This window comes from Pantherophis guttatus, chromosome 2, assembly GCF_059756535.1.
Source record: "Pantherophis guttatus breed Tessera chromosome 2, ASM5975653v1, whole genome shotgun sequence".
In the NCBI taxonomy this organism is placed as follows: Eukaryota; Metazoa; Chordata; class Lepidosauria; order Squamata; family Colubridae; genus Pantherophis; species Pantherophis guttatus.
In genome coordinates, this window is record NC_142064.1 from 216120549 (window position 1) to 216134494 (window position 13946).

Genomic DNA, 13946 nt, shown 5'->3' on the forward strand with positions numbered 1-13946 from the left:
TTTGAAACTTGCATTTTAGCTGCAGCAATGGCCTTGACACAAACCCAGTTCCACAGATGTTATGTTTCAGCTCACAGTCTATCTAGGAAGACATGAACTGAGTGTACATGAATATATATTTTCCCGAGTAGGCTATGAAAGTATTGCTATTTAAAAATAAATAATAATGTAATTTATTTACAGTGCTGAAAATGAAAATTGCACAAAAGTTAGGGGTGGCTGACACAGGCAAGGGGAATCTTTGAAATGATATGAAGCCATGACAGAATGTTTAACAAATTCTTTACCCTAAATTGAGCTGATTTGGTTACGGGAAACAATTGTTTGCATTTACTTGCTTATAAATGTGTTTTAAATAAACAGAAACTTCCTAGCACATGTCTCGGCATATAGTATTTTGTTGTTAAAATGGTAAAAAAAAAGGAATAAAGCTTGTTGGTGTTTCAGATTCAACAAAGGAACAGCAATCCTTTTCCTGTTATGAAAAAAGAACGGAAAGAAAATATTAAAAAGTGGGACATTTCTCAAGAGGATGTTTTTTAGTTTATTTTTGTTTAAGAAAAGACAACATGTCTTTTCTGGCAGAAAATTAGGGGTTTTTTGCTTTCCCGCTGTTTAAGAAGGTGCTGATTTAGGGCATTATCCTGTCTTTTGGATAATGAAAACCCATTTTCTGAATTATTTTGGAAGGTTTTTTTTAATTTTTAGGACATTTTAGACAATAAACAGGCACCAGGTCAAAAAAGTTCTGAGGCATGTGCCAGATTTATAACACTGTATACAATGGGACTATTAATAGAAAGGCCCATTAAAACATATGCTTGATTGCTGTACTTTGCTGAATCAGGTCCATGCATTGTTTCTAACATTCCTGCAAAAAAGGGAAGATGGAGGGCCAATTTTAGTCTGACTTGAGACTTTAGTTGACAATGCAACTTGAGATTTTCTGCCAGAAGTGAATTGATGCCTGGAATTAATAATTCAGAATCAATCATTGCCATCTAACTGGGCCCATTCTTAAGCATGGTTCCAAACTTAATGACAAATCTACAATCCAAGCCAAGGCATCTTTTTCATGAAGGGCAAGATAGACACGCCTCCAACCCCTGTAGGAAAGCTGACTGGATTGGTAATTGAACCTGCTAATGAGAGGAGAGCATCCCTCAAGATGCCAAAAGGTAGCAGCATATTTTAAGCTCTACAATATGCAAAATCTGGTCTGTTTTGGTGTCAGGCTGTTTCCCAGCAGCTGGTACTTTCTCTGTCTAAAAAAAAAAAAAAAAGTGGGGGAGGGAACCTTGTCCTAAATGATAATGCCAGAGTTAAGTATTTATGTTCTGTTCCAAATCACTCACTGTGTTCAGTTCAGAGGTAAGATAATACTGTAGAACTTCTCTGGGGTAAGAGGGAGAAGCCAAATATGCATATCATAAGTATTCATTCATTCGTTTGTTTGCTTGTGTGTTTGTTTATATCTTCAGGAGCTCCAGGCAATTTACATAGCACCTTTCCTGCAATTTCACAACAATCCTGAGAGGTAGGCTAAAGGTGACCATGAACCTTTCTGGTTGAAGCTCTAGGATAGTTGGGAAACTCCCCCTTCTCCCACACACATCCTGCTTTTCCATTGTGCTACCTCAGTGTTTTTCAAACTTGGCAAGTTTTAAGATGTGTGGACTTCCACTCCCAGACTTGCCAAGTTTGAAAAACATTCAGCTAGACAGTTCTGAAGCAATGTTAACCTCTGACTGGTAAATATCAGTGATTTCTACTGTCTTCCCGCATAGCTTCTAGTTTTTCTAAGAATTCAATTTTTATTATTTTCTTACTTAAAATACTTCTAAGGTGTTTTGAGGGCAAAAGTATCTTACAATAAAAGCATTTATTAAACAACAGTAAAGCCTACAAGATTTAAAGAATGAATAAGGTTTACAATCGCTACCAATTAAAGCTATCCTTCCTATACCAGACTACTAAAATTAGGGGGAGTGTGTGCTTCTAAGTCTGTGTTGATTCCTGACAGCTTCCTGGACAAGCCCATGCTGCACTTTCAGAATTAGTCTGTCCTTGGCTACTTCCTAAGGATGAGAATGAGTGGCCCAAGGTCATCCAGATGGCTTCATGCCTATGGTGGGACTAGACCTCACAATCTCATGATTACTAGCCTTCTGCCTTAGCCATTAGTCCAAATGCCATAACCACTAGCCCTAAAGAACTCTGAAAATTAGGCTTTGTTACAGCTAATATCCAGAAGGGAACACTAAAACTTCACTAGGAGAAAAACTTGGGGAGAAAATCAATAGGTCTCGAGGGCTTTTAAAGAAACTGTTAATGATAGACCCTGATGAAATCAGAGGCTATGTGCCCCACCTGTAAAAGGCCACTAGGGAAAATCTCTCTTTTTAAATCTAGTTCAGGAAGGTATCAATCTCTGCTTCAGGTAAAAAGGTGAACACTATCCTACCAATAACATGGTGCACAATTTTAAGGTTGATGTCAGCGGCAGCTCCGTGAGAGACGCTGGGCTGAGAGAAGAGGATCCAGTCAGTTTCCAGAGTGAGGGTGAGTTGAAGGTGGAACTGAACCCTGGTTCTAATCCCAGACCTTTGTCCCAATTTTGCAATATTAACCCGTGTTAGTAAAATTGAATCATCAATTAATCAGTCTAAGGAGGTTCTCCAGTCACCTGGATGACTGAGAATTTTCATAGACTTTTAGCTATGGACTTTGGGATAAACACACTTCGAATGGTGTGGGAGTATGAATGGATTTCCAGAAAAATTGTAGACTAAAAGAACCATTTGTGCTTCAGTTTGAGATGCAGACAACTCAGACTCATCCCCAACAGCCAGTGCCTGTGTTCAACAATGAAGAGACACAGGACAGAAACCATCCTGCAGCCAAGTAGGCTCCACACTCATTTGCACAGGTGACCCTGAGAACATAGATAAACCTCCAACTGGCCTCAATGACTTTCTAAAAGAATGCAAATAACCAGCTGTCTGCAAGGAATATAAATCCTTCCGTTCCTCACCATCCAGAGTTGAAGAATCTTCTTGGTTGAGAAGCGAAATGTCTTCAAAGGAAAAAACAAGAAATCCAATTGCCTCTTGAAAAACCACCTTTGAGCATCAATTGATCAATTATAAAACCTTTGTAGTGGTAGATGGTTTTCACAGATGTCTGGATCATCCAAATGTAACCCTCTTATAACAATTGCAGGCTTTGCTTCCCTTGGCTTGTATAAACCTGCTGTGAGTTGCCCAAGCAAAGTGTGAGTGAGTTGAGTGTGCTCCTGCTTTTCCTGAACAAGTGTGATCAAAATTATTATCTCCCCTGTAGATTAATCTTGACACTTCAAATGGACTCACAACATCCCACTCTAAAACCAGTTTTTAAAAATAATACATTATTCACTATTTTAAATTCTATGCATGTTAACACTATACATGAAAAGAAAAAGAGAAGTGGAATATTATATTCTTCTTTCACAAATGCATGCTGAATCAAAATATCAAATTTAGTATGTTTTAGGTTGTGCTGTGAATAATCAAGCACAAAGCTAAAACATATACATTCCAAACTTCTGAGAAGAACAATCAGCCATCAGCCCTTGAGCTGTAATTAAACGTTATCTTTTAATGAAAAGGCTACATCCCTCCATGACTATAAGAATAAGGGTTTCTGGGGATCACAATCATGAAAGTGAGTCCAACTTCAAAATGTGCAGTTGCACATTTTGCAGCTTTTGCATTGTTGCAGCTAACAACCATGTTCCAAAGACATTGACAAATGCGATGGACATCCTGCAACCTATATTATCCTCTTGTCCCTTATTAAGCTTTATTCTTTAGCCAGTTCCTTTACAAGAACTGGTGAAATTTGAAACTCAAACCTCACATGAAAGAGCAATAATTAACGTTCTCAGGATTTGGGCCTAGTAACTATATTCTGGATAAATTTTATTCTGAAGTATAACAACAAGTCACCATCTCATCTAACTTGCAGTGGGATATTGTGGTAAGGAGGCTTAATTCTCTCAGAAATGTCCTCCAATTTGCAGAATCAGAACCGTATGCTATGCTGACATTGATCCAACTCTTAGCTGTTTGTTGGGGATGTTCAGAGAGGACATAATTCTGGGCACTATTGCAGATAAAGTACAGCAAAATTGGGTACGTGAATAAAATGTACACCCAACTGCAGTTAAAGTATTTAATGAACTTAAGAATAAAACATTTATGTGATATTGCTGGTTTTACAAGTGAAATCAGATTGAGGTTGGTCTTAAGAGATTTGTGGGAGATTTAATGTCATTCATTAATAACTAACTTGGCATGCCTCACCTTTTGTTGACATTTTCAGCAGGCTATAAACACATTCCCATAAACTACTCTGCAGGAAGATTAATTTTAAATCTGGGATAAACAGTGAAAATTACTGAAATGGGGACATCTAGTGGCTCCATCTATTCCTACTTTTCAAAAGAGTGAACAGCTTGACAATACAATGGCAAAACACAGTGGACTTGTTCTTTCACTGAGAAATAGAATTTAATTGGTTGCTTTGCCCTTGCTGGCTCAGAAGATAAAAGGATGCAAAACAGAACCAGCTGAGTCTTAAAAATAAGCACTTGACAAAATATTAATGGTGTAGAATTCATTATTTAATGCACATGTTTAATGTTTTTTCAGTTATATTTGTGGGATCCTTGGTGCTCTCAGAGAGCAGCATCGACCGCATAGCTCAACTCTGAGCTACAAATATTCTCTGCTATTGGTAAAGTTAGACTTAATTCAGATTGCAGCAGCTCATTTATTATCAGGAATTAATCTGCAAGCACAGTGTGTAGCCATTGTGCTAAAATACAGTATGGGATATTAATTAGCTTTCAGTGATAATTTAAAATGTTTAATATTTAAATTCCTAAATCAGTTTTGACCAGATAATCCATTGTTTTAGTTTTGACTCAATATCAGTCCCATGCTATCAGGTTCCCTGCACCAACTTTCTTCCTCACTTGAAATTAAACTGAAACAGGTAAGCCCCAGCTCTTCTCAGCAAGGAGGATAGGCTGATTCTGCTCGTTCTCCCAACTTGATATGTGTCCCTACAGCAGCTTTGCTCAACCTTAGCAACTTTTAAGATGTCTGGACTTCAACTCCCAGAATTCCCAAAAACTTCAGGCATCCAGATTGAGATTGAGATACATTGCCCTACAGGCTGAGATAGAAGTTGTCCCAAAGATACTCCACACCCATTTGTACTACTCAGATGACCCTGAGGACAAACCTCTAAATGGCCACAAGGACTTTCTAAAAGAATGCAAATGACCAGCTGTCTGCAAGGAATATAAATCCTTTCATTCCCCACCATCCAGTCAGAACTGAAGTAAAGCTTCTTGGATGAGAAACCAAATGTCTTCAAAGAAAAGAAAGTCCAGTTGCCTCTTGAGAGAAAAAAAAAAGGCACATTTGGGACAACCATGATCTGGATGACTGAGAATCTCCATAGACAAGAAGAAGTTGTGTTTCAAAGATTTGAAAGGGGCCAGGTTGGGGAAAGCCATTTTAGGAAGTAAACTTTCTGTTGTTTTTATGGTGCTTATAGTTTACATTCTCATTTCTATTTGATTTTCAAGAATATAGCATTTTACTTATTTTCTTCTTAGAGATACTTCAGAGTGTAAATTGCAGGTACTACTTATAATAGTAGAATGCTATAGATTGCCACAATAAGATGTGTGTTAATATGCAAATCCTTATCCATAAATCCACTGAATTTAATGATCCAAATCCTTACTGTAGCAAGCCAAATTTGTGGGTGAACCAAGATATAAAAAATGCCTTTAGAGAAACTGGCAGGAATTAAAAACAAAGCTAAATTTTAATGGCATGTAAAGCATGTAAGATAATCTCTGCTTTATGAGCCTTTTTTGGCAAAGTGACATACCATTAAAGTATCATTGCAATAAACCAATCTTATATAAGCAATAGCGTGATTTAAATCAAAAGTCAGCTTTTCTATACCAAAATTAATATGTAGCTTTTTAATACAAAAAGAACAACTCTGTGGCACTTAATTGGATTGAAATATGTTGACATATGTTACCAATCTGTTATTTTTCAGACAATTTTATATTCTTCCTGCATTTCTGGATCTGTGCTATTGCCATATTATATGCAGGACAAAATCAATGTTAGGGTTGCCAGGTGTCCACTATTTGAGCGGACAGTCCGCTTTTTTTACATTATGTTCACTATTTTTTTTCACAAAATAGTAGACATTTTTTTTATTCAAAAGCTTTATGATGAAATGGTACGTAATCTAAAGCTGTACAGTCTAAGAGAATAAGGATAAGAGAATCGCGTTTTGTCTTTTTTTTCATAAGTTAGAATGAGACAAAGATCGAATATCCATTGAACTTGATTCTCCGAAAAAAATAATGAAATTAAAATAAAAATATATTATAAAATTATGTGCAGTTCACATTTTTAAAATGTATTGTAGCTTGTGTCGACTGACCTAAAATGGCGTCGAGTGATGAGAGTGACAGCAGCGAGATTTCGAATTCTTTAAAACGAAAGAGAGTGTGCAAATACACCAAAGACTGGGAAGCTACTTTTGCATGGATTACCAACAACGAAACCGACAGAACAAATACGACGGCCTACTGTAAATTGTGTCAGAAATCATTCACAATTGAATATAATGGTATAAAAACTGTCACATAGCATGCAAGCACAAAAAATAATTTAGATAAGGAGAAAATAGCTTCCAGCAACAAGCAAATCAATTCGTTTTTCATTGTTAAAGACTCCTCTTTCAGTGAGAAAGTGACTGTAGCTGAAATGGCTGAAACTTACCATGGGATCAAACGCCATATTTCTTTCCTGGCTCAAGATTGCGGTATTAAGTTAATGAAGCAAATTTTTGATGATTCAGAAATTGTAAAAAAGATGTCTTGTGGAAGAACCAAATCATCAGCTATTGTCAATAAGGTTTTGTATCCTTTTTCTATTGAGTTGGTTCTCAATGATCTTAAAACTGGAATTCCATTTTCTCTCTCTATTGACGCATCAAACAAGGGAAATCACAAAATGTATCCCGTTGTTGCACAGTATTTTACTTGTGAAGGACTGTGTGTGAAAATTTTAGACTTTTATGAGAATTCTTTCGAAGATTCTACATCAATAAAAAATCAGCTGTGTCGAGTTCTTAGTGATAACGAATTGGAAATAAATAATGTTTCAGCTTACTCAGCAGATAACGCATCGGTCAATTATGAAGTGAACAAATCTGTTTACCAAAAATTATTGCTGGAAAATGACAATATTGTAGCTGCTCATTGCAATAATCACATTTTACACAACAGCGCAAAAAATGCATTAAAGCAGTTATCTTTCGATATCAAAAATGTAGTGCTGAAGGTTTTTGCCGAATTTTCGAATTCTGCGAAGAAACAAGAAGAGTTGAAATCATTTTTTGAGTTTTGCGAGTCAGAATTCCATGAAGTTTGTATATTTTTTAATATTTCTCAACATTGTACTGAAATTAAAAAATTATTCCTTAAACATAAAGAATTGATCAAAGCTGCGCAGTCAAATAAAAAATACACACGACAGCAAAGTAAAATGTAATTTAATATTTTACATATTATTATATTTGATGTTTTGAATTTTAAGTAACGTTTTGAAGTGATTATTTTAATATGTGTTAAAATGTTTGTAAGAAAATATATAATTTAATTGTAATTTTTTTTTATTTTTTTACTACTTAACCTCCCCCCCCCCCGCTTGTCCGCTATTTTTTGGAAGCAGACCTGGCAACCCTACAAATATCAGACAATTTATATTAATTCATCTGATCCCCAGATATTTACCTTCTTCTCAATTTTAAACCCTTGTTTTAGACTGTTTTGATCTTGTATACTCATATTTTTAACCAACATATTTGCTTTTTGCTTTTTATTTTAAGATCAACTAATGCACCAAAGGCCTTCAATTTCTTTATTAAGCGTTCAATTCCATTCTGAAGCTCTCATAAACATAAACTAAACTAAATCATCAGTGAAAGCTATGAATTTGTAAGCCTATTTTAAATTTTCAGTCTCATTATTTTCTCATCCTAATGTCTCTATTTAACACCGCAAGAACAAAAATAAAAAGCAACAAGGATAAAATATATTCTTGCTTTTGTCTCCTTCTGTATCCTACATGATTTAAATTGCTATTACAATATTTTTCTAAGATTTAATCCCTTAAATAGAATTCTCCCCAAAATCCATACCTTTCAAAATTTTGAACATAAATGATCAATTCAAATTACTGAAAGCTTTCTCAGTATCTAGAAAACTCAGTGCCACGTTTCTGATGATGTCGTTGTAGCTACTCTACTATATCCAATTCTGACATTATCTCTTAATAGTCATATTGATCTTCATGAATAAAGTCCTGTAAAATCCTCTTAACTCTTATCAGAAAATATCAATGTAAATACACTGCTCAAAAAAATAAAGGAAACACAAGCAGAAGACATCCGAGATCTGAATGAATGAAATAGCCTTATTAAATACTTTGTTACATACAGTAGTTTTGTGTTCCCTTTAGTTGTTTACCTTAACATACAGTAGTTTATACACTGCTCAAACAACTAAAGGGAACACAAAACTACTGTATGTAACAAAGTATTTAATAAGGCTATTTCATTCATTCAGATCTCAGATGTCTTCTGCTTGTGTTCCCTTTATTTTTTTGAGCAGTGTATTTCATAGTCATTCAATCGATCTATAATTCTTAGTTGAAATTAAAACTCATCCTTCTTGTAGGAAGAAATATCCTTCTGGGTTCAGCTCCAAGTGGGGAAAAAGACACTGGAAACATGGAGACTGCTTGGAAAGATGGTTTAATGGTGGACAGGATCATATGGTTTGAGTTCCTGAACAGAAAAGGGCGAGATACAGCGAGTCCCTGGGTTTTATGCTTTCTCTGGCTTTGAACTTCCTGGGGCCCCGAAAGAGTATCCTGATTGGTTGTCAGACTCCCAGGGTGTGGGGGTCTTAGTTAGCCTTGCTGGCTGATGTAATCTTCCCAGGTGCCATGTGGTGAGTTTCTGTTGCTATTGTGTTGCAGATGGGTCCTATTGTCAAAGATTGAGTTTCTGCCTCTGGCCCATTAACAAAGTTAATGGTCTTCCGAGTGCGCTTTAAGGTGTTGGTTCTTACCTTTAAAGTGCTCCATGGCTTAGGATCTGGGTACCTAGGAGACCACCTTCTGCAACCGATAACCTCCCACCAACAAGTATGCTCCCACAGAGTGGGCCTCCTCAGGGTGCCATCAGTAAAACAATGTCGGCTGGTGGTTCCCAGGAGGAGAGCCTTCTCTCTGGGGGCACCTGCCCTATGGAACAGGATACCCCCAGGGATATGAATGATCCCAGATCTCCATACTTTCCGTTGTGCCTTGAAGACCTTTCTATTTCACTAAGCCGGACTGGCATAAATTTTCAATTTATCTAAATTTTACGCTGAGGATCTTAATTGATGAGCCAAATCGGTTTAATTATTTTAAATTATTTTTATTTCACATTATATGTATGTTATTCTGACTGTTCACCGCCCTGAGTCCTTTGGGAGAAGGGCGGTATAAAAATTAAAATAAATAAATAAATAAATAAACAAACAAACAAACAAATAAAGGGGGGGAGGCAGGAAGGTGGGAGTTGCTTTGTCTTTAAAACATGTTTCTCCATTTCTCAACCAGGGAAACATAATATTCTGCCTTTTTAATATTTCCTAAAATATTTCATTCTTCTAGGAAAGGGTGGGTGCTAACTTCCTACACTTTGATAGTAAAGCACTATTAGCCCCTTTCCAAGATTCTGGCATAGCAGATCCCTGTAATTCAGCATGCAATTGTTGGAAGAAATATCCTACTGGGTTCAGTTCCAAGTGGGAAAAAAAGACACTGGAAACATGGAGACTGCTTGGAAAGATGGTTTAATGGTAGACAGGAATCACATGGCTTGAGTTCCTGAGCAGAATCATATGGCTTGAGTTCCTGAGCAGAAAAAGGCAGAGATGCTATGAGCCCCTGGGTTTTATACCCTCTCTGGCTTTGAACTTCCTGGAGCACAGGAAGAGTATACTGATTGGTTGCTGTCAGAGGTATAGATAGCCTTGCTGGCTGATGTAATCTTCCCAGGTGCCATGTGGGGAGTTTCCATTGCTAGATGGGTCCTATTGTGTTGCAGATGGGATGCTGAGGCTTTAATGGCCCATTGACAAAGGGGTGGGGGAATGAGTTTCTGCTTCTCTGAGTTTCTACTTCTCCTTTAGGGGAAATATTCTGCCTTTTTAGTATATCCTAAAATATTTCATTTTTCTAGGAGAGGGGTGGGTTTTAACTTCCAACACTTTTAAATGGTTGATCTTTGAAACACTTATAGTATAAACTTGGTGATCCATCAGGCCTTGGTGCTTTCCCTATTTTATTCTTTTTTATAGTTTCTGATATTTCAAAAGTTGTTATCGGATTATTTTATGGAAAGCCTTAACAAGAGTTACAAATTTACAAAAGTGATTAGAAAAGTATCTATCTTTAAAGGCACTGACAGTGGTTTGAGGTACAGTGGCATTCCCTCATCTCCCAGAGCATTAAACCAGAGCTGTCAAACTCCTGGCCCATAGGCCGGATGCGTTACGTGCTGGCCATGCCCACGTCCAGTTTAGCGAAGGGGGGGAAAGTCCCGATACATCACGTGACAGCACCAAGACGACATGAATTTGACACCCCTGCTCTAAACCCATTGGAGTTCACTGGCTTGCAGTCTTCTCATGAGAAGTAATTGTCTGGAGCACTTGTGAGCAATCCCAAGTGGTCTCCTTGTCGAGAGAGGAATTACGAAGAGTCCATTCACTCACTGTTTCTTCATTCTGTCATGGACATTAGCTCCACCCCCAGTCAAGCTGTCTTCAGCTTGCCATTCCCCCCCCCCCAAAAAAGATTAAAGACAGTGGTGAAATCCAAATTTTTTTACTACCAGTTCTGTGGGCGTGGCGTGGCTTGGTGGGCGTGGCTTGATGGGCATGGCAGGGGCAGGATACTGCAAAATCCCCATTCCCTCCCCACTCCTGGGGCCAGCCGGAAGTGGCATTTGCTGGTTCTCCAAACTACTCAAAATTTTCACTACCAGTTCTCCGAACTTCTCAAAATTTCTACTACCGGTTCTCCAGAACCTGTCAGAACCTGTTGGATTTCACCTCTGATTAAAGGTGTTCCTCTAATCTCTGAGGGGAAGATCTTATTTTGATATAGAAGCCTATTACATTTCTAGGTCAATGCAATATACATGCATCTTCCTGTATCAACCCCAAAACTCAATATAAAGCAATTACAGGTAATACTACTTCAAGTATTTCCAAATGATTTCATCAAATTCTGACCTCTAAAAGGAAGTTCATGTGTTATGCACCAGGTTACTGACCTTTCTTTAAATGAGCTGCAAACGTGAACAATTCGGTTATCATTGTGAAAGAAAGTGAACTGCTATTAACCCCAGCTAAATATATTGACACATACCTATTCTGGCAGCAAATGGGCATTTCAAACTTTTAAAGACAGTCCCCAATTACAAATTCTCTGTCTTGCTATACTTATTGGAACTAAAATTACTGCGGGATATTATTTTCTGTGTATTCTGAGTATCCAAAAAAACAACAACATAATTTAAAGCACAAATTTAATCTTTAAGATAATGATTACCAAAAGCATTATCAGAGAACAAATACAAATAGCCTTATTAGAGACTGAAAAATAGCCTTGTTTTACTGCTGAAATTTCTTTAATTTCTCAATTTGTATCGTATTGAGGTAACTGTACTTAGCTTACTTATTTGAATTAAAACAAATTATGATAAAAGGCTAAAGCTCAGCTCATTTTGTTGTTGGGCTTTATTGGGGGCGGGGAGTAACACTGAAATTTTATCCTCCTTGAAGCCATTATCAATTTCATAAATTAGTGATCTGACAAAACAGTGGATAGCCACACTTACTATTTTAAAGATAATGAGTGATAATAATGCCATTATAAACATAATGGTTTGAAAGGGCAGTATGGGGGCAGAGAGGTTACACATCTTATAATATGCTGTCAGCCATTCCATGAATTTTTTTGACCGTAGCACACTTGCTTTTGCCTTTTCTGACACTGCCAACATAAATTAAACAGGGCAAAAACTAAGGCCAGTCAATATTGCTTTCAACATCCTTTTCTGCAGTAAAGAACATTTCATTATAAGTGCTAGATTGACAGCAGACTCCACCTCCCCTCTGTTCCCCACTCACCCATATTTTTATTAGCTATATTGATGTATTTGCTTTGCTTTCTTTTTCCTTGTTCATTTTATTGTCCTTCACTTTGTTTAAACTTCCTTTTTGTTGTGGTTGTTGTAAACCACCAAAAATAGCCCCATGACAAGACAGCCAGCAAATAAATTTAAGAATTATTATATTCCAAATAGTCACATATTCATTATATTGATTAATTTCAATTATGTTTATAGTGTTTCACTATATTCATTGTATTTTAGATATCTGACTGGAGACGAATTTGGTGCAGTGGTTAAAGGCACCAGGGTAGAAATAGGTAGAGCCTGAGTTCTTGTCCTGGTTTAGGTATAAAGCCAGCTGGGTGATCTTCAGTTAGTGACTAGCAAGAAAGCAAAAGTAAACCACTGTCAAAAACTTTGCCAAGAAAAATGCAGGGACCAGTCCACAGGAATCAACACTAACTGGAAGGCACAATGCATATATGCCTGTGTGTGTGATACGCACCTCAGAATCCTAAAAAGTCACCAAATTTATTATACAGATAGTCCTCGACTTACAATCAATAATTGAGGCCAAAATTTATGTTGCTAAGTGAAAATTTGTTGAAGTGAGTTTTGTCCCATTTTCCAACCTTTCTTGCCACAGTTGTTAAGTGAACCATTGCAGTTGTTAAGTTACTAATATGATTAAGTGAATCTGGTTTCCCCATTGACCTTGCTTGTCAGAAAGTCACAAAAGGGGATCAGGACCAGTGGTGGGTTCCTCCCCGTTCAGTTCGGGCAAGCTGGTAGCGGTGACGATATGACGTCACCGAACCGGTTCTCCCCCCCCTCCCACCTTATTCTTATCTTTTATTTGGTCCCACCCCCAATCTATTGCTGCCTCCTGAGTCCCAGCTGATGAAAACTGTTTAAATTCTTGCAGCAGGGCTTCAAAGGGCCCTCCTACAGCTGATCAGTGTTAAAAGCAAACAAATGAGTTGGGTCGTAAGTGCGAGGACTGGTCGTAAGTGCGAGGACCTTCCAGAAATGACTTACCAGCTAGCCACGCCCACCTAGTCACATGACCTCTAAGCCACACCCATAAAATAAGCCACGCCCACAGGACCGGTAGTAAAAAAATTTAGAACCCACCCCTGATCAGGACACTGCTGCAACCCTCACGAACCAGTTGCCAAACATCCAATTTTTGATCACCTGACCATGGGGATGCTGCAATGGTTGTTAAGTGCGAAAAAAGGTCATAAGTCACTTTTCTCAGTGCCGTTGTTAACTTTGAATGGGCACTAAATGAACTGTTGTAAGTTCATTACTTACTGTTGTAAGTACATTACTATTTTTTTTTCTGATATTTTAAAATTCTTTTACATCCACATTGTAAATCCTCAGTTTTGGAAAAAGTTGGCTGGAAAACTGTTAACTGTTGCCGAGAAAGAAATAGCTAGCTGTGTACAGAGATATGCAGAAATAATCTCCCGACACACCATTGCAACGAACAGACGCGCGTAAATACCTTCAAGCTCAACTAGACTCAGTTCGTTATAGCCCACCCCTTCTCCCCCCACCATGAAGACATCCCGTGTCAGTCGCATGAAAGTCACGTGGCCGCCCGAACCGCT